Source organism: Pan troglodytes, chromosome 11 (assembly GCF_028858775.2).
Source record: "Pan troglodytes isolate AG18354 chromosome 11, NHGRI_mPanTro3-v2.0_pri, whole genome shotgun sequence".
NCBI classification, from domain to species: Eukaryota; Metazoa; Chordata; class Mammalia; order Primates; family Hominidae; genus Pan; species Pan troglodytes.
In genome coordinates, this window is record NC_072409.2 from 48,504,870 (window position 1) to 48,526,892 (window position 22,023).

Below are 22,023 nucleotides of genomic sequence, written 5' to 3' on the forward strand. Positions count from 1 at the left end.
AATGTCTTTCCATTTATTTAGGTCTTCTTTAATTTCTAACAACTATTTTTTAAACACTTTTATGAACCCATGTGGGATCAGAGAAAATAGAAGAAACAGCCCCTGTCTTCTAGAATGCCTCTAGGAACAAGAGAGACCATATTTTTTCCTATTTAAAAGTTAAAGCCATTGTTTGTCTCAGTGCTTTTTGGCAAGTCTTTTACTTCATATGAGCAGCCAGTAATCGTTAAAGAGCAAAGTATCAAGATGTTAGCTTCCAAATGGTTATTCCAGCATTGGAGGAGCATAAATAGAACAAGACAAGAACACCAAAAGCAAGTTCCCCCACTGTTAAAAGAAGAACCCTTAGGCAAAGCCAATATGGGAAAGATGAAAACATGAGACCACATGAAAAAATTAAAGTCTGTATAGGGGAGCAAAGTTGCAAAAAAATAGTGGTCTGTAAAAAAAAAAAAAAAATCTGACATATTTGACAAGTAGCTATTGTTTTCCCCAAGGTGATTACACAAATCCCTGAGACAAAGATGAACAACCACAAAGAAAACTGAGTGGAGGCTATTTGCAAATGACATGTAAAATTGGCTAATAAACAAATAAAGATGTTCTAAACCTCATTATAATTCAATACATGTGCATCTTAACAACAAAATACCATATTTTACCTATCAGATGGGCCTTGATTAAAAAGTTGGCTAATGCCCATTATATGGGTGATGCTGTAAGGAATGAGCGACTCATAATCTGTTTATGGGAATATAAATTGGTGCAACTCTGGAAACTAATTTGGCAACACACATTTTTTTTAAAAAATCCTTTGACTCAGCTATTTCTCTGTTAGGAAGTGATCCTACAAGTATGCTCACAAAACTATGCCAAGGTACGCGTGGAAGGATGCTGTTTTTGGTATTGTTTGTAATGGCACAACTAGACACAGGACACAGGGTAATTAACAGCAGAGTTTTAGTTTTTTGTCTGTTTGTTTGCTTGTTTTTTTAACACACAGTCTCACTCTGTTGCCAGGCTGGAGTGCAGTGGTGCAATCTCGGCTCACTGCAAATTCTCACTCCCTGGTTCAAGCGATTCTCCTGCCTCTGCCTCCCAAGTAGCTGGGATTACAGGCATGTGCCACCACGCCCAGCTAATTTTTGTATTTTTAGTAGAGACGGGGTTTCACCATATTGGCCAGGATGGTCTTGATCTCCTGACCTCATGATCTGCCCGCCTCCGCCTCCCAAAGTGCTGGGATTACAGGCGTGAGCCACCGCACCCAGCCAGAATTTTGCTTTTTTAACCATGTGTTTGAGATATAATTTACATGTGCAGAAAATATTGCACATTTTAAACATGATGAAAATTCGGTTATTTATTAACATATTTATTGAACACTTCGGTTGATACGTATGTTATGAATGTAGATGAAACTCAAAGCTAAATTATTAAGTAAAAAAAGCAAGTGGCTAAACATTGTGAATAATGGTGTGAAATCATTCAGTGAGTGTGGATTTTTGCAGCATAGACACACATGGGCATATGTACAACATTTCTCTGGAGGTTTACATAGGAGGCTGTTAAGTAATGTCTCCCTTTGAGTGGAGGGACCAGAGCTGAGAGTGGAGGGAAGTTCACGAAAGAAACTTTTCTATGTTTCTTCATTTCCTTCTGTACTCTCTGAATTTTTACCATGTAAGCCTATGATACTTACATTAAATAACACTTTGTAAAACAGTCAGAAAACTAGCTAAAAATGACTACTTTCCAAATTTATGCAAAATAATCATAGCTTTGGGCTAATTAGTTGACTTTTTAACATGCAAAAGTTTGTAACAGGATTAAGACCTATTAATGTGATTAATTTAAATTATTAAAAGGCACATACGTGTGCACATATACATACACACACATTCATTGTTCTCTAGTTGTGTTTGATCTATGACTAGAAGAATGCTATGTGTGTATGCATGTGTGTGTGTAAGTGTGTGTTGTATGCATATGTTTGTGGATACATGTGGGGTGTGTGTGGAGGTGTGGTGTGTGGTATGTGTGTAGTGTGTGCAAGCTCCTGTGTGTGTGCATGTGGTATGTGTGGTGTATGTGTACACGTGTGTGCACATGCAGGTGCATGTGGTATGTAAGTGGAATGCATGTGTGTGTGTGTGGCTGTGTGTGTGGCTATGTTTGTAGATAAGCATGACTGGGGGGCTTCAGGGTGAAGAGTAGGATTACCAGCAGTCCAGGGAAAGGGGCTCCCAGGCAGAGGGAGTGACGAGGGAGGAAAGGGAGGGTGCCTGGAAACGAGCACTTACCCTGTGGCTGGGCCTGGGGACCCTGGCACTGCCACCCCTGTGCTCACCGCTGAAAATGAGCGCCACATGATCATCGGCCCTTGGTGTGGACATCAGATTCACAGTGTAGGTGGCCGTGGTGCAGTAGCATGACGTGACGGTGCACAGCCATGCCACGAAAGACAAGGGAGTTATCCTGCATGTGCCTGTTCTTCCCTCTACCAACACAAAGAAATGCAACAAAAGAAAGGAGGCAGCCATGGACAAGCTGCTGCCAGGGCTAATTTAGTCAGAGTTCCATGATGCTTCCAACCCTTTTGTTAAATGAGAAGTTGTACCAGATGGTTTCTCAAGCCCCTTTGAACTCCAAGGATAGAGAGGCAACCTAGGACTCTTAAGGAGCACAGTGACCATTTCACCATCAGTGAAAGGGAGGAGAACAGTGGCAGAGAGTAGCCCTGCTGCAGCACCGGGGCCTTTTGGGCAGCACATTGATTGAGAAACTCAGCCCCAGGCCCCACTGGGGTCCCGATAGAAGCTGCAGCCACCCTGAGCCACTAAGGTGGCCCCAGCTAGGGCACAGCAGACCCTCGTCTTGTGAGTGCTAGCAGCTCCGGAGCACAGGACAGCCTTGTGACATGTGGCTGAAGACCTCAGACAAGACCCCGAGCCTGGCCTTTACCTTGCCTTCAACAAGCTGAAGTCAGTGCAGAAGCTCCCTGGGAGCACTCCATCAACTCTGTAGTGACACTAAAAATTGGTGTCATTGGTCCCCCTTGACTTGGCCTGTCACATCCACCCAATGGTGTGGACATGGCCTTGGGCACTGATATGATGTAGCTGGGACCCTGAAATCTAGGGACCTCTCCTCCATACCCCCAAATCCAAACAGGAACACTGAATGTCCCATCTTAAGGCTGTAAATGTTTTCAGCAAGAAGTTAGGAGAAATGGATGACAAGTTTCACTTCCAGATATCTGTGAAGACAGGACCTCCCAGTAAACTCCCGGCAACAGCTGCAGTGGTGGACACACAATTAAGTGCTTACTGATGAGACTGGAATCCTATTTCCAGTCAGCTGCTTGCCTCTGTACATGTTTTTCTTATGGTTTATTCTGCATAATTTCCAATCTAGCTGCCTGTTTTGAAAAAAGGGAAAAAGTCAGATCTAGAATGTTATCCAAGGAGTACTTTCACTTTCACTGTGGTTTAGTCACTTAACTCTAAACAAAGTAAGCCCACAGCACGGTGTTCAAATGGGTGGTGGGATCCTGGAGTTGGACACACCACACATACCTGCGTTGGATGGCTGCTGTCCAGCCCTGAGTCCAGATGCGCTGGCCTGGGAGCCCAGAGCCCAGCCTACAAGTTGTCCTTGGAGTAGCCTTTGGACCCTTAGGGCAGCCCTGCACCTTTGAGCATTTGAGGGAGAAGCAAATGTGACAAGCTCGTTTCTAGACCCTATTTCAAAGACACAGGAAGCTGTGATTCAGTCAGAAGACGGCCCTGCTGACCTACATGCACCAAATGAAATCTCCTCACTTAGAAGACGGCCCTTGCCCCTCTCCTTCTCTTCACCTCGGTGAGAACGAGTCCAGAGCCTCCTGGGTCCACAAGATCTGTTCTGTCTCTGCCCTAGATTGGTTCCATGGGCCTTGGCCTCAAGGTTGGGGAAAACACAAAATAAATCCATTATCTTTCAGAGCCTCAGAGCATCCAGCAACATAGGGATGTCAGACAACCCAAAGAGAAGGAACCTCACGTCTACACCCACTGGGAAGAGGGTTTCCAGTGTTTACTTCATGTTGGCCCTGTCCATGCAGAGATCCCTGAGAGGCACACAGTGGCACCAACGTGACCTGCACCATACCCAGCTAGTCTCCAGGCATCCACCGTGACCCTGGACTGTATAGGTTCCAACTCCAGGAGTTTACTGGATCCTGAACAGTCTCTCCTCTCTCCTGTCACGCCCTCCATTCCTGTCTCCAGGAATCCACTGTGAACCCAAGTGGGCCCCACCCCAACTCTAGACATCCACGTTGACCCCTTACAATCTCCACCCCATCCCTAGGCAACCAGTGGACTTTTTTAGCATAGACAGACAGTAAGGCTGTCACCAGGAGAACTGCAATTTGGTCCTCAAGAAGGGAGATGGGTTATTGACCTCCATGTGCAAGCCTCATAAGGGCAATGGCCCTGCCCTCCCAAAGGTTCCGTGTCTACAGAATGGAGCCGCAGGCTGTCTGTGGTCCAGGGAGGGAAGAGATGGGTCAGGAAACACTTGAGGAAGCAGCTCATTTGCTCAAGGACTGGAGAAAATTCCACATCTCAACTTCCTCCTATAAATTCACATTTTAAGAATGCACTTAAACCAATACACCTTCTGTTAATTCTTTTGTTTTGATTCTTTTTTCCTTTCTGGAGAAATTTCCAAGAACCCTGAGATAAATGCCAGAATGAAAAACTTGTACATTCCCACACAACAACTTTAATTAGCTCTGAGGTTTAGCTGTGGAGAAAGAACCAGTAACTGGTTGTATTTGAACTATGTGGCCACTGTTAGTCCAGTGTCTCTAGGTGTTTGCATAGGAAGACAGGCTAAAGGAGAGCTAGGGACACTGATAGGAAGGTGTTTCTGTTCTTCCGTTTTCTTTGGGCCTCTCCTCACCCCACTTCCAAATTGGAGACAAGCCAATTTTGTTTTACCCTTTAGTTCATTTTCCACATTAAAAAAATATGTTGTCCCAACAATGCAACCCACCTGAAATTTCTATTGTCACCTGGAGCAGGTGGTGAAGCCCAGCTCGTGGGAGCCCAGGACATCCTAGAACCTTGGGCTGTGTGTAGTGTGACCTCAGCGAGCCACAGGGGCTGCACAGAGACCCCGACTCAGCTGTGCACACTAGATAGGTAGGACACACCTGCATGGGTCCGTGTCCTCATCCATAAAATAAAATGGAGCTGATAGTAAAGGTCACTTAAGACACTTATTCTGTGGTTCATACAAATAGAGGGATAGGCTGGAAGCTGACAGATGTGAACCCCAAAGCATTTTAATTTCCCAATCACATGGCTGTGTTATACATTCAGAACACAAGTAAATAGAAATAAAGTAATACATTTGTAAAAGATAAGCCACGGCCAGAGACATTTGCAACATTGATCATGGACAAAGCAGTCATATTAGAGAATTAATCAATAATTCCCTCAAGCCCATATTAAAGATATGAACAGTGAATAGGAAAATGGGCAACAGATATGAACATGAAATTTGTCAAAGAAAAAACTTTCATGTTCAATAAAATATTTGAAAAGATGTTTAACAGGCTCGCCCAGCCCTGGCCATGCCCCTAGAGAGAAGGCTCCCGGCCGCTGTGGGGTAGGACTGGGCCAGTGCTCTCCAGGTTCTCTGGCAGACTGTGAGACCCGTCACTGCTCACCCATCCTCACATTTTATTTTTATTTTTTATTTATGTTTATGGTTTTTTTTTTTTGAGATGCGGCACCCCCATGGCTCACTGCATCCTCAACCTCCTGGGTTCAAGTGATCCTCCCACCTCAACCTACCAAAGTGCTGGAATTATATTCATAAGCCATCACACTAGGCATGCCCACATTTTAAAGAGATTCATTCAAGCATTGTTGTTAACAATAAGAATTTTTGAAACATTTAAACATCTATTAATAGAGAAATCAATGAATACGGCTTTTATACTTGTATGATAGAATATTTGCATCAGTAAAAATAAATAATTGTGTAGCAGCATGGATAAGTCTCTAAAACATTGTGCTCGGAGGAGAAAGCAAGTGGAAGAATGATACCTACAGTTAAAGCCATTTCTGTAACTTTTTAAAACGTGCAATTATTATGGACTATATTTTCTGTGACGTTTTAATAACTTGCTATAGTTCCATTATAAGTAGGAAACAAATTAAACTGTTGGAAAAGGACGTTGTACCAGTGGAGTGAAAATGAGGTTGTCTGTCAGGAGTTTATTAAAAGAACTTCAGGCCGGGCACAGTGGCCCTCACCTGTAATCCTAGCACTTAGGGAGGGCGAGGTGGGCAGATCACCTGAGGTCTGGAGTTTGAGAACAGCCTAGCCAACATGGTGAAATCCCCTTTCTACTAAAAATACAAAAATTAGCCAGGTGGGTCGGCGTGTGCCTGTAATCCCAGCTACCTGGGAGGCTGAGGCAGGAGAATCACTGGAACCCAGGAGGCAGAGGTTGCAATGAGCCGAGATCATGCCACTGCACTCCAGCCTGGGCGACACAGCGAGACTCTGTCTCAAAAAAAAAAAAAAAATTCAGTTCTGCATGCCATGATTCATTTCTTGGAAGGAAAACATCTGAAAACAAATATGGCAAAATATGAACTCATGTGAAGCCAGGTGGTATGCATAGGCACGTTGGTTCTATTCTTTCTGTTTTCACAATAAACTTTTAAAGGGATGGTGGCATCAGGACTTGGAGATGTTTGTGAACCTGCAATCCAGATGTGGGAATAGCTGCAGGCTTCCAGATCCAGGGGAGCAGAAGGGCTTCACCTGACTCTGGGGGCTCTTCGTTTACGTCTTTGAACAACTGTTCTCTCCTAGCCCTCCCCAGGGATGCAGCCTGTGCATCACCGTGCCTCCTTAGAGCTATGAGTTCTTTGGGAATTGGGATAAACACAGAACTCGCCCCCCTTCCCCTGCCACACACACACACATACACACATGCGCGCACGCGATATTCCAGCATCCCGAATTTCCAGTAACACATGCATCTCGTTCTGACTCTGTCCCTTTGATCCAGGGCTCCCCTGCCTGGCACACCCTCTTTGCTTTTCAGCTGAGCCCCTGTTCATGTGACTCTAGCTAATTCTTACCAATGGTAAGAGTTAAACCAGATGCCACCTCCTCCGGGAAGGCTGCTTGGCTTCCAAAGTGGGGTTTGTTGTAAGGTGTTACCCCATTGTTGATAATGGCCTGTTAATGCATTTGTCACCTCCAGTGGGTGGGTGTTCCCTGAAGACAGACCTGTCTAAGTCACCATTGTACCCCAAATCCTAGCAAAGGGCCCAATGTAGTAAGCAGATTCAATGTGTATTTCTCAAATGCATGTACCAACCTTTTTCAACCTCCTGCTCCAAACATCTGCAACATGAATATGTGTCTACCTGTCAGCACATTTAAGATAAATTGATGGTCTGTAGTGAGCGAGAGCTGAAATCATCCCCAAGTGTCTACAAAATGTCACCTTCTTCTCCATGGAGGCAGCCTTTAGGAGAAGCTGTACACTAGAACCTAACCAATCCCTGGGCCTACAGGCAGCTTCATACTAGAAGTCCTCACTCTGGCCTGGGAAACTGATGCTCTGCTGTTATGTCTCATCACCTGGGACACCATTCACAAAGAGCAGGAGCCCCTCTCTGCCTGCAGTCCCCAGGAGCCTCCCACTTTCATGCTAGCCTACCCTTGGGCTCTAGCAACTCATCAAAATTTCTAGTTTAATGTCTCTGCTGGCTTATAAGGTGACTTCTACCCAGGTACGCAAATGTCCGACTCCTGTGTCCCTTGCTGGCCCCTGTCACTCTTCACAATGGCCGTTTGTCCTGTGATCTCAGTTCTCTGACAGGTTCATGGAAAGCTGTACATTTTCTACCTGTCTAGCTTTTTCCCTGTGGTAAGGATAGAGCTCGCTACATGTGGAATTGGACTCTACCTAGAGCCAACTATCTGTGTGAAAGTCCTTTGGCCACTACAGCACTCCCAATAAGTATGATATTACAGTGGTATATGGAGGAATGAAAGGGCATCCCTGGTGCCCCATCACCCACTCCCTCAAGCCTGTGTTTACAACTTCTCACACCAGCTGTCAGAACACCATGGGTGGCAAAGTCAGACGTCAACAGGTGCCTGGCCCTGGACATGCAATCCACCTGCTTTGGAAAACAATTTGGCAGTTTCTTAAGAAGTTAAACGTACACCTATCATGTAACTCAAGAGTTCCTCTCCTAAATATTTACTCCAAAGTACTGGAAGCATGAAAGAGTTGTGCAGGAATGTTCTCAGCAACTTTATTGGAACAGCCCAAACTGGAAGCAACCCAAATATCCACCAACAGGGAGTTAATAAACACACTGTGGTGTCTCCAAACCATGGAAAACTCATCAGCACTAAAAAGGTATAAACCGGAAATACACACAAAAATGGATACATCTCAAAGTAATTATGCGGAGTGAAAGAAGTCAAAACAAAAGTATACCAGGTGTGATTTTTCTTTATATAAATTATAGAAAAGTCACACTTATCTGCAGTGTCGGAAAGTAAACCAGAAGGTGGCTGAGAGTGGAGGAGGGGATAGGAATGGGCCCGGGGCATTTTGGGGGGTGATGAATATGAATATGTTCATTACCTTGGTTGGTGTGACGATTTCACAATCATGTACATCCATCAAACTCATCGCATTGTATACTTTGAATATGTGCGATTATTTGTATGTGATTATAGCTCTATAAACCTGAAAGAAAAAGTGCCAGCAGGGAAAATATTTAGGTGGATGGAGGTAGAGAGGAAGGGGGTACACTGGTCAAATGGAGCCCTGCAACTGAGCCCCAGCTAATTGTTACCATACAAGACAATGGGCATAATATTGTTAGTGACCTATTTTCCAAGAAAACCTAGAAGATAAAATAAATTTATGTATGCCTCTTTAAAATTATTGCTAATTCTGTCCCCCCCAAAACACTGCAAGCCTAAAAAATAAAAAGATAAAATAAAACATTAGAAGTCAGCAGGCCACCTGTTTGTGCCTTCTAATATAAATATTAATGCATGTAAAACACACTAACTTCTCTTCTAACATAAATATTAATGCATGTAAAACACACTTCTCACCTTGCAGAGACAGGGGCACACATATTGATATATATTTCTAAGAAGTCAATATCTACCAAAGATTTAAGAGGCAGAAGGTTCAGGCAAGACAGCAGAGTGGACAAGCATGTAAGCTCCAGAGTCTAAATGCCTGGATTCAAACTTCAGTTCTGCTTCTCACTTGCTGTGTGACCTCGAACAAGTTACTTAACCTCTCTGTGTTTCACTTTTCTCCTCTGTAAAATGGAGATAATAACCATATCAACCTCCATAGAGTTATAGTCAGCTTAGAATGCATTAATACAGCTCTATTATTTGGAGATGTGCCTGAAATATTCCACATGCTCCATAATTGTTATTGCATTTTGTTATATTATTATTGTTGTTATTTCTTCCTACAGGCCTAGTTCCTATATTTCTCTTCAAGAAATGATATGCCCTCCTTTCCCCCTACTCCAACTTGAAGCAATGTGTTCAGATATTTGGAGTTTAAATTCTTGCACCAAAAATGTGAACTTAAATGAGATGTAAAATGCCCTTCTGATAAGTTTGAGCCATGTCTCTTGTTGGGTATGACATTGGCTAAGTGTGAGATGGGAGAAGTGGGCTTGCTTTTTGATGATTGCTTCATATTTTGATCCCTCATTGCTGTAATCTCCACTGCAAGAGTGAGGAAAGAAGGTTCAGGGCTGAGTGCTTCCTGTAAACCAGCCCCCTGGGGAAGGTCTTGCTCTCAGCCCACTCCATTCATCTATTAAGAAATACTATTTGGCATTGGCTGGGCCCCCACTCAGCTCAGACATTGGCAAGGGCACATTCTCTGACCGTCAAACGTCTATCTCCATTTTGCCTCGGGTTTTTAGGGCCCCTCCTCCTCTGCGTCCTTATGATAGAGGCAGCTGAGCACGTTGCTCCCACTATAGTGGCCTCGCAAGTTCCAGAAACACACCCACCTGACTCAGGTCTGCAGGTAGGTAAGCCTGCTCCTCCCTATCCATTGGCTGCTGTCTGGATCCGCACTCCCCAGTAGAGCTCTCTGCATGGATGAAACTGTTCTCTATCTACCATATCTGTCATAGTACTTGCTGCTACATGTGACTATTGAGCATGGAGGTATCAGTGTTTACATTTATTTCACTTTGTCAAAAGTAAATAGCCACCTGTGACTAGTGACCCTGGTATTGAATCCATAGATGCTGAGCGCACACTCTTCCTCCTAGCACAGGTATTTAAAGATGGCTCACACCGAGTGCTGAGATGTGCAGTTGCAGGCTCCTGGGTGTGCAGTTTTGCCCCAGTAACTAAGAGAAGCTGATGACATCTGGAGTGGCACCCACTATGGCTGAGGTCTGTTCCAAGCATTTTCAGTAACTTACCTGGTTCTCCTAACAGTCCTATAGGTTATCATCTCCATTTTCTGAGAGAGGAAACAGAGACAGAGTGAGATCAGGCCATTCTCCCATCATCAGGCAGTTATGATGGTGGAGTGGGGTCCCATATAGACAGTCCAGCCATGCTGATTTCACTGCGGCTGCAGCTCGCTAGGCATGCAGCCAGCAGGCTTCCCATTTCCTTCCCAGGCGTCTGTCCTTACGTGAAGCTGTGCCCTCTCTGAGCTGGCCTTCCCTGGGCATGGCCCAGGCTTATCTGGGCAGCATCTGGACTCTTCTTTTCAGGTCCCTTTGTCCCCTGGAGAATGTGGCTTCCACCCAGAAAGTCCCAGCAGCACTTTTGCAGGACACATGTTTGCCTCCCAATGTGGCCTCTGGGGTGTCCAGGGCCCTGAGAGAGACAGCCAGAGCGCTGGCAGCCAGAAGCATCTCGGAGCCTCCTTTCTTCTATTGTCAACAAAAATAAGGAGAGGGGGCCTGCCTGTGCCATGGGTCTGACCCAGAGGATTCTAGAGGGAGCAGATGTCCAATCTGGGGCTTCCCAATAAGCCCCCCTTTGGCTTGGCACCTGTGCCCTGCTCGAAGGGCCCGATTAAGCAGCAGTGCCACCGAGCAGATGGACACGGTTCAAGGCAGGCCAGCAATTGCACCGTGTGACTAAACGCGTGTGCTGTGGGCACCACTCCCAGTTGGCAGGGCTGTGCAGCTGAGGGCCCCTCGCCCTGCTGACCCTCTGCTTCAGATCATGGCAGACTCTGTCTGGTGTGGATGGTTTTGGCAATCACTACTGAAACCATGTTTTCTTTCTCCAAAAGGCTTTTACTTTAGACTGTTTGTGTGTTTGGGCTTCTTTTGCTTTTGTTTTCTTATCAGGCTTATTGACACATCCAAATTGTGGGTGCTTTCTAGATGTGGGAGCTTGGGTTGATGAATCAGAAACAGCCAATTGTCACCATTACCTGTGCTGTCCTTTCTCCTGGCACATACCTGCATGGCATTTACCAGTGTTTTAGTCCATTTTTGTTGCTATAGTGGAATATCTGAGGCTGGGAAGTCTATAAAGATAAGAGGTGTATTTGGCTCAGGGTTCTGAAGGTTGTATAAGAAGCATGGCATCAGCATCTGCTTCTGGTGAGGGAGGTCTCAGGCTGCTTCCACTCATAACAGAAAGGGAAGGGGGAGCAGACATCTCACAACAAGAGAAAAAGGGAGGGGAGGGAAGTGCCAGGCTCTTTTTAACAATCAGTTCCCTGGGAACTAATAGAGAAAGAACTCACTCATCACCAGGACAGCACCAAGCCATTCATGAGGGATCCACCCCCAGAACCAAAACACCTCCTAACCGGCACCACCTCCCACACTGGGGATCAAATTTCAACATGAGATTTGGAGGGCCAAACATCCAAACTATACCAACCAGCTTCCCCTGGGGTTGAGTGAGGCCATGTGCCCTGAGTTCTGGCCAAAGGAGTGTGAGCAGTAGTGTGCCCCATCTCCAAGACCTACCCATGAAATCTCTCACATGTAATCCCTGCTCTCTTTTCCCATCTGCCAGGTGAATGGAGAGAATTCCAGGAACCAAGAGGAAGGCCAAGTCACAGATAGAAGAAGCCTAAATTCCTGAATGACCATGTGGAGCAGAGAATCCTCTCCAATCCACATATGACTGCGTTGTGAGTAAGAATTACATTTTTATTTCATTAATGCCCTGCAATGCAATTTTGACTCATGTGTTATAGCCGTTAGTCCACTCTGACTAATACTCCTGAAATCACTAATCTTGCTATGTTTTAGTCACTGTTTCTTTCTATAGAATGCTTAGAAATGAGCTTATTACAATAAGTCAAACTATGTCAGCTTCAGAATAGTGCTGGCCAAATTTTGCTTTCCTTAGACAAAGTTTATTTACGTATGATCTTAACAGCAGCCAGGATGTAAGGGAGCTATAAAGCGCCTTAGTGGTTAATAATAAAGGAAGCAATTGAATCTTCACAAGAGGAAAGACATGTGCTTCTGACCCTCAATCCCACCACTGCTCAGTCTCTGGCAAAAGACTAAATAAATTTCTATTGACATGGTTTTGGGAAAACACTATGGATATATAACACAAATGATATATTAATATAAATGATATATAAATACAAATGAATATAATATAAATGAGTTTGGAGTGGCCTCCCCCTTTGCAAGGATGTCATAGTTATTATATCTATAGAAACAAGAGAAATCACATTGCTGCAGAGCAAATATATGCAAGGTCGCTAACGTAGAAATGAGTCTGGAGTCTTCAAGCCATCCCGAGAGGGCCAGGAGCTGAAATGTGATGGATACAAGGAAGAGGTGCAGCGTAGAGGTAGAGGTGGCAGGGAATACGTCATGCTGAGCCTTGGAGGTCATTTGTAGGAGTTCACACTGTTTTTCTGAAGCACAAGGAAGAACCATGGGAAAGTTTTAAACATGACTGGATTTATGATTGCAAAAGTCCAGCTGGTAGCCCAGGTATGAAAGAATTTGCTGTGAGTCCAGCATGAATGTGGCCCAGGCAAGAGGCAACTTGGGTTGGGATAGAGCAGCTGGAGAAGCTGGAGAATGGGGATTATTGTTGTCTTTTAGGGATAGGAGATACTAAAGCACGCTTAAGGGGTTGAAAATGAGCCCATAGCAAGAGAAGACCTGTAATTCCTGGGAAAGCATAAAAAGAAGGGTCCTGGGGTGCATGCTGAGAAATAGCATTTTTGGTAAGAGAGAGGGAAAGTTAGTAGCAGCCAGAAGAGAAAAAGAGATGATGCAGATAAATTCAGCTTTGAGCATCGATGATGAGGAGGTCATCAGAAAGGACACCGACTAAGGGTGCAGAGAGGTGGTTTGAGGGGAAAAAACACAAAATAATTCAATAAAGGACCAGGAAATCTACTAGGTAATTTAGCAAGGCTCACACAGTGTTGCTGTAACAGACCAATAGGTATAGTGTCCCCTTTCATCCAGTACTTGGTTCATGCCCAGGCTCCTGGTGTAGCCCCAGCACCAGCATCTGAGTCTGTTTGCTGGGAAGCTGCCTACAGGCTGCTGGAGCCCACCCTCCCCACTCCTGGGAGCTGGAAGTGCCTGAAGAATTTGATCTTTCTCCCTGTGTCAATGCCCCACCTGCCAGGTTTCCTTGTTTCCTGATGGGGACAACTCTGAGATGTGACTCACAGAGTTCTGTGTGGGGCTTGTTTGATTTGTCATCCAGCTTCATATCCTCACCTTCCTGGTCCTGCATGCTCAGTTTTCTCACAGGTGAGCCTCTTACAGGAATATAAAAACACCGAAGTTGGATTCTCTCCTGGCTTTAACCTTATTAAAAAGAATGATGAGTTGCCAGTTGGTATACAGAAAACCATCCAGAGATGGATATGATTTACGCAGGTCATAGAATCCTGAGTTTGCCAAGGAATTATGCCAGAGTCCTTGCAGGAATAAGAAACTTACCTTCTGCAAATAATTTCACAAGATCCCTAAACACTCTTCAATGACATGCTGAGAAACCTAGAACACATATGAGGAATCCAGTCTCCCCTGTACTCATGTAGCTATTGCAATGGAGAATCATTTTCTTGAACCATCTCTTGCATTCATAGCAAAGAGTCCCAATACCAGGAGAGAGAGGACCAGAAATCCATACAGATCATTTCTGGGAGCCAACAGTCAGAGTGATAGAGCTCCACAAATGTTGGGAGACCCTGGCTCCAACTCTCTAAAATGTAACTTTAAAAAGGGCATTTTATGCAACTATCATCTATATATTAATTGTGTCCCACACTCAGAGAGCACATGAATCTGTACATCCACTTTACAGATATGCAAAGTAGAGGGATTTTCTCAAAATCAAGACAGGCCTCATTACAGCAGCCAGGGGCAGAACAATCCTCTTGTTCTCACCATCATAGATGGTTTATACGTCCACCCCACAAATCACCTATGATCTTCTTAGAGCAGGAACAATTTCCATTCATCTCGCCGCCCCAGGACCTAATCTGAAAAGCAGGAAGAACTCACCAAGAGTGTCTGGGGAGGCTGTGTCTCCATAGTGGCCTTTGTCACACGGTCCTCCTGGATGTTCCATCACCAAGCCCCTCCACCACACTCCGGATGTGGTATCATTGCACGAATCACTTCATGTTTAATTATGAAGTGCTTTGGCCTGAACTTCTTTGGACTTATCCTATTTGCCAGATTTGGGGAGTTTTCAACTATTCTTCCTTCAATTACAGTTTCAATCTCACTCTCTTGTCTCTCCTTCCAGAGCTCTGATTATATCAATATTAGTTCTTTTGTTATTGCCCCACAGATTCCTGAGATAATTTTTGTCTTTTCCCCCAATAGTCTATTTTCTTCTCATTGTTGAGATGGAGTAAATCCTATTAATCTGCTGTCAGATTCACTGACTCTGTCTCTGCCATCTCTCTTCTTCTGTTGAGCCCATTCAGCAAGTTTGTTTTTGTTTTGTTTGTTTGTTTGGGGAGGGGAGGGGTTGGTGATAGTATTTCTTCAGTTATATAATTTTCATATGATTATTTTTATATTATCTATTTTTTTGCCAGCATTTCCAATTGTTTAATTTGTTTCAAGATAATTTGCAGTTGCTTGTTGAAGAGTTTTTATGGTGGGTGCTCAGATATTTCCAGCATCTGATTCATCTTGGTAATTCATCTGTGGGTTGTCATTTCTCATTCAAGTTGTAGTTTTCCTTGTTCTTGTTATGGTGAGTGACAAATTAATTGTAACCTCTGTCTTTGGGTTCAGACTCTGGATTTTACTGAGTCTTCTTTTATTAGCAGGTAGTCCCCCTGCTAACATGCAGAGTAAGGGCCAGGTACATACATGCAGCTTCCCTCTGGGTGTTCTCTTTTTTCATAGGTGGAAAGGAAAGTCAGCTCTTTCCACACCCCACCAATGCTTTCCTGAGAAGTGGAGACCAATTCACACTGTCACATTGCCTCTCAGGGAGAATGCAAGTTCAACCACCCACTGGGTGCTGCTGATAACAGAGAAGGGGAGGGGAAAAAAGGCCAACCATTCCCACCTCCCTCGAACCTATTCCGCTTCATTGATGTTGAGTGGGAGTGAAGGGTCAGCTCTCCTGAGTTATGTGTGGTTCACGGATCAGCAGTGATGGCATGGCCTTGTTAGAAATGCAGAATCTCAGGACCTGCCCCAGGCCTAGGGAATGGGACTACATTTTGACAGCAGTCCCAGATAATTCATGTGTGTATTAAAGTTAGAAAGCACTGATCTAAATACTTACAACTGTAAGTGAGAAGCAATGACCTATCTAAAACTTCTGCAACTACATTTACTTTTCTGCAAACAGTTGAAGGAATCTCCAGGCCACAGACACTGCCTTGCCTAAAGAAATTTTGTATTCATCTGAAGATGTCCAGAGACTGGCCTCCACTTGTGGTTGCCTTTTGGGTATTATAGAAATTAGCAAACCTCTGCTCTCATTCACTCATTGATTCCAAATGACAGTGTTATTAAAGGCCAAATTTCTGCAAGAATACTCTCTTTGAGGTGTAATTTTTACTTTTTAAAACATCTCCCAATCTAACAACAAAAGAAAAAGTCTTTGAACATAATGTGAGCCAGAAGTTTTTAGACCCAGACCTTGAGGCATGGGTTATTGTCCGCCTCACCATTAGTCATTATGTGGCTGATACGGTTTGTTTCTGTCTCCCCACCCAAATCTTATGTTGAATTGTAATTTCCAGTGTTGGAGATGGAGCCTGGTGAGAGGCGATTGGATCATGGGGGTGGTTTCCAGTGATTTAGCACCATCCCCCAGTGCTGTCTCATGATAGATTTCTCATGAGATCTGGTTGTTTGAAAGTATGTAGCACCTCCCTGTTCACTCACTTGCATGCTCTCTCTCGCTCTCTTTTTCATTTTTTTGTTTTATTATACTTTAAGTTCTAGGGTACATGTGCACGACATGCAGGTTTGTTGCATAGGTATACATGTGCCATGTTGGTGTGCTGCACCCATTAACTTGTCATTTACATTAGTTATATCTCGTAATGCTATCCCTTCCCCCTCCTCCCTCCCCCCACCCCACGACAGGCCCCGGTGTGTGATGTTCCCCTTCCTGTGTCCAAGTGTTCTCATTGTTCAATTCCCACCTATGAGTGAGAACATGCGGTGTTTGGTTTTTTTTTTTTCTCTCTCTCTCCTGCCCCACCATGTGAAGAAGGTGCTTGCTTCCCCTTTGCCCTTCCACCATGATTATAAGTTTCCTGAGGCCTCCCCAACCATGCTTCCTGTACGACCAGCAGAACTGAGTCAGTTAAACCTCTTTTCTTCATAAATTACCCAGTCTCAGGTAGTTCTTTATTGCAGTGTGAGAATGGACTAATAGAGTGGCTTTTCATGTACAGTGTGAAGGGGAATTACTCACATCCCCCGATGGCTTCATGATCCTTTCCCACATCCACACAGCAATTTTCTCACACATGTTTGAAGTGTTCCAGAATCCAGCATTAATTATCAATGTAAGGAAAAATACAAGACTTTGGAATAAGCAAAAATATTACTGGGCATCCTCTCAATGGATGAGGGTGTCCCTCGGATGATCTGGACCTTAGGGATCAGAGACTTTTCTCCGAGCTGTTTAACACTACTGTAGATATTTTGGCTAACATGTGGAAAATTGATAGTAATGCAAATAATTGTTCATAGACATGCAAATCAATTATATCCCAAAAAGAAACAATGACTTTCACTCCAAGCCAGTTTTGCTTCCGTTTACAAATTTGTTTCAATATTCTTAATCCATAAATCATTATTGGATTATCCTTTGAAACTTTTGTGACATTTTACTAGCTTCTTCACTTCAAAATGAGTTAAATAATTTGCACAGCCCTTGGTGATGTTATTACAGCTCATGTTTGATTTTGTCCCTGATTGTTAAGTGCTTCGTAGGCACTCTGAGAGAAAGCGGTGCTATCTAGATGTAAACTCTTTGACGGCAAGAATGGGGTCTCTATGCCTACAAATGTCACCCTAAGAGTGTTGAATACAGAGGTAGACTCACCTGACCTTTCAGGTAAAATCTTATCAGTGAAAATCCCCAAAGCCCCATCGTTCACCCTTGCCCTCCTTACAACCTGTGCCTGGGATCGCAAGCCTGTCCAGATATCATCACTTGTTCTCTTAACCTTTGCAAGTCCTTTGGAGGGAAATCTAGATAAGCACAACACACATTTTTGATGACCTAAGGATGACACCTTTGACAAATTTGTATTGCCCCTTAAATCACAGGATCTGACAACTCTTGTCAAAATTTGAGTTCTTGCCCTGCTGACGATTGTTTTTGATAGCCTCCGTAGTCTTGGATTTAAGAGCTACTGTCAAGCAGTATCCTTCCTGTCTTTGTTACACAAAGAAATCTGCTTTGCATTAAACTCTCTTTGAAAAAGTGTTTTGAAATATCATTAAAAAATGCCTTGTGATTGTACAGAGAACAGACTGCAAAGAACACAAACGACTCTGTTCTGGCATACCTAATTCCTCTTTGCTCTTGCATATTGAAAACATGACTGCAGGTGTCTGGATGCAGCAGCCAAATGATTCAGGTCAGCAAAATTCACCCTTGAAAACCCTCATAAGCCAATTATTTTCACCCTTCTCTCTTTCCTACTCAAATGTTGGAAGCACTGTTGGGTAAAACTCAGTGTTCAGAGAGCTATGAAAGCAGAACAGGGCCTTAGGTGTTCATTGGTGAGACTTTTAGAGCCAGACTGGTAGATATGTAAGTGTCACTTTGCAACCACTGCTTGCAGTTGCACCTCCCCAGGGATCTGACAGAAAAGAGATATGAACAGCAGAACTAGTAATAAAACCAAAGTCTTAGAGTGGTTGGGGTAAGTTTGCATGTATAAGCAGCTTTCTCCTAAAAATGACAGGAGATCCATGTGGAGGAACTTCTGCCACAACCTTGAGACCAGAGCAGCAATGGGCCACTTGTTTCATCTCCTCTCTATTAGCCCATCCCTGCCTAAGAGGTGGCCCTCTTGTCCATGAGCCTCTGGGAAAGACAGCCTGACAGCCTCCCCTAGAAAACCCTCGGTCGGTTCTCCAACGCCCATGTCCTATTTTGCTTGTTTGATTTTTGTTTTTCTCTCCTGGTACCAAACTCTAATCATTCTGCAGCAATTTATAGTTCATATAGCAATTTGTTCATTCTTCTATGGTGTCCAATCTTGCACTGCCCTCTGTGTGGATGATTTTAGTCCACCTGAAGATCATACAAGTAGACTCATTTCAACTTTGCGTTTGAGGCAGACAACCTCACTTCTCTTAGTGTTCTGTTTGTTTTGCAGAAAACAAGGACACATTTAGCATCTTGGAGTGTCAAGTCCTCACACTGGCCTCTGCTCCCAGCTCTCTATTGGGGTGCAAGTGCAATATTTACCTTTGAGGGTCTGGTTTTCCATTTGTGAGATGATGTCATCTACACTGTCATACCTCCCAGAGATGGTCTACGTTCTCAAACAAAAGTAGAAAATGGGATCTGGGTCCTAGGGCGGCTTGTCCAAGTGATGGAACTGGATACAGGTGGAAGAGTCTTTAAGGAGGCAGCTGGGCCCTACTTCATTAGGAAGAGAAAGAAGAAAAGTGAACCACAGGGGTCTCTGGTGTGGCCTTGTGTTATCTTCCTTGTGTTCAGGAATAGATTTTTCAGGAAGATGCCAGGCTATCCCTCCACTTCCTGTGCACTCATGAGCTTTCCGGGCATGCAAATCTAGGCGATCATAGTAGCCACCTCTGGGTGAAGGCCTGCTGTGGGCTTGTTCTCCCTCCTTTCGCACAGGACCATCATGAGCCAGGCATCACCCCCTCCACTTCTGATGGTGAAGATGAGGGGAGAATGGGAGTGAGCTAGCAGCATCTGCATCTCCATGAGTAGTTGAGCTGGATGAGGCCTGGGGAGAAGAGGTGAGACCAGGCATGGTGACTGGGCAACAGGGCAGGAGAAGCTGAGGCTCCGATCGCAGTCAGACATGCCACTGACCACTGGGGGAAGCATGGTCTTGTGCGTTTCCAGACCATGCTCTGCAGAGCAGAGGAGACCCTCAAACCTTTGGAAAGGTGAATGGGGAAGAGGAAGGCTGAGGACCCCCACCTTTCTTTCCAACTGAGCCCCTTGGCCTCCGGTTCACACATTGGGCTTGTGTTCATGTTTCACCTAAAACAAAGTTCCACTGACTTAAAAAAAACACACACACACACACACAACAAAAACAGTCTAAAGCACTGGGCGCAGTGGCTCACGCCTGTAATCCCAGTACTTTGGGAGGCTGAGGCAGGCAGATCACCTGAGGTCTGGAGTTTGAGACCAGCCTGGCCAATATGGTGCAACCTTGTCTCCACTAAGAACACAAAAATTACTCACGCGTGGTGGCAGATGCCTATAATCCCAGCTACTCGGGAGGCTGAGGCAGGAGAATTGCTTGAGCCCACGAGGCAGATGTAGTGAGCCGAGATCATGCCATTGCATTCCAGTCTGGGTGACAAGAGTTAGACTGTCTCAAAAAATAAAAAAAAAAAATTTAAAAAGTGCCTGGCCTGAAGGATAAAATCCAAAGTCCCAGGGTAGCAATGCCTGGCACGCCTGGCTCCCGTGCCTCAGCTGGGCCCTTCCTCTCCCTCCACCCCCCTGGGCTTTGCAGAGGGTTCCCTGCTCCCTGCCTCTGCACCTCTGTGCATGCCCTTCCTCCTCCCCTCCCCTGTGATGTCATTCTTGGGAGGCGCTCTCCAGCCTGCCTAGGATGAGGTAGCACTTCTCCCTTTGCTGCCTCCATAGTCCTCTGCAGCTTCATGATAGAATAGTGGCTTCTCTGCTGTCTGGAGTGTGAGCCCTCTGTATTCCCACTCCTGGCATGGGCCTGGGACCTGGCACAAAGGAACAGCCTGTAGTTGGCTGTGCATGGATGTAAGAACCTAAGGTGGGTGCATAGACTTGAGAGGGATGACACATGGACTTGCAATGGTCTGAATGGGTCTTCTATTCAGGAACCAGAAAAGCAGCCCAAACATAGCCTTTTCCGAACAGAGCTCACTAAAGAGGTTACTTACCCCAACACTCAGTAAGCTTTGAGTGACTTGCCTGATTTGATTAAATGCCTATGCTTTAATGTTATTTCTTTCTAAACATACTTGATTTATTCAGAAGGAGGAGCTGAAATCATAGAAAAAAACATTTTGTCCTACAAGGATTTTTTCAATGTCATAAATAAAATACATTTACAATACTTCAACCTTTAGATGCTTGGAAAACAGACCCCCGGGTGACAAAAAGAGTTGTAGCACATAAGTATCAGTTTGTGTTACAAGACAAATATTAAATAAAGGTAAGGAGTCATAAAATAAAAATGTTTACAGCCCTTGGCTGAGTCTGTGAATTTCACACACCTAATAGATCATCTGAAACACTCCAGAGGAAGACGAGACCCAGAGAGCAGGCCTGACCAACCCAAGCCAGCAGAAAACACAGTCAAGGGTACCAGATGCTATAAGGAAACCGAGTCACCATGTGGGCTATTGGAACCTCTGCTTCTCCCCATAGCCTGCTTTCTCTAGCAAATGCCCTTGAAAGCTAATCAATAAAGAAAGTCATACATGTTATTCCTCCTGAAAAAAAGTAGCAGCAATAACTCCAATGTTTGGGGAGGGAAAGAGGTGCAAGGTCCCCCCAAAGGCAGGGCAGGGAGGGGGACATGATCAAAGAATCATGTCCCCAAGATCAAAGGCATCCTCTGGAGCCCCGACTGCAGGTGGGAGGATACAGCAGGAGTTCCTGTGAGTTGTGCTCTCACAACCACCACAGGCGCAAAGGATTTCCAGCTAGGATGAATGCTCAGAGGCACAGCCCCAAAGGCAGGTCCCACCCAAGGGGTCTGTGCTCCTTTTCTTTTTCTCAATCCACGTCCAGTGCATTAGAGTTGGTGCAGGGGTACACAAGACAATGCTGGGATTCCTTAGGGGGTGTTTGCTTTGCAAAGGAGGGTAGGTAACCTGACTCAGGAGGTCTTCAGGGTGCAGACACATGGAAATGCTATTTTAAGTCTAGCAGGTGGTGGAAACCACGTATAGTAGGAACAACTTCAGGGCTCTCCAGACAGCCACTGTCTTACTCAGTGGCCCATTATTCTCACCTGGCCTGTTCTAACTGCTCCTGTCATACTCCTGGATCCCTTCTCACACATGCCCACTGAAATCTATCATCACCACAGGCTCCTCCTAGAACATCTGGGCTTTTTTCGCTCTATTGCTCTAAAGCTGCTGCAGCACACACATTGTTAAAGAGACATAACCCTCCTCCTAATCTGTAGGACACTGCACGAAAAAGTCCAGTTGCTGAGCTTGGGGGAGGCTGGTTCACACCCCATAATTCAAGACCCTCCTCTTCAACTTCCATCTATCCACAGCCAGCCCCGCTGCGCTTCCTCAG

General features: G+C 44.8%; 1 long non-coding RNA gene across 1 annotated transcript in view; it reads left to right on the top strand.

Annotated features, from left to right (window-relative positions):
* LOC134807651 (uncharacterized) overlaps nt 1-22,023 on the top strand; it is a 40,309-nt gene that overhangs the window by 5,171 nt on the left and 13,115 nt on the right. Inside the window, exons 2-3 of the long non-coding RNA XR_010148647.1 lie at nt 10,365-10,491; nt 12,091-12,208. This is a non-coding gene — a long non-coding RNA (uncharacterized LOC134807651). The remainder of the gene's footprint in view (nt 1-10,364; nt 10,492-12,090; nt 12,209-22,023) is intronic.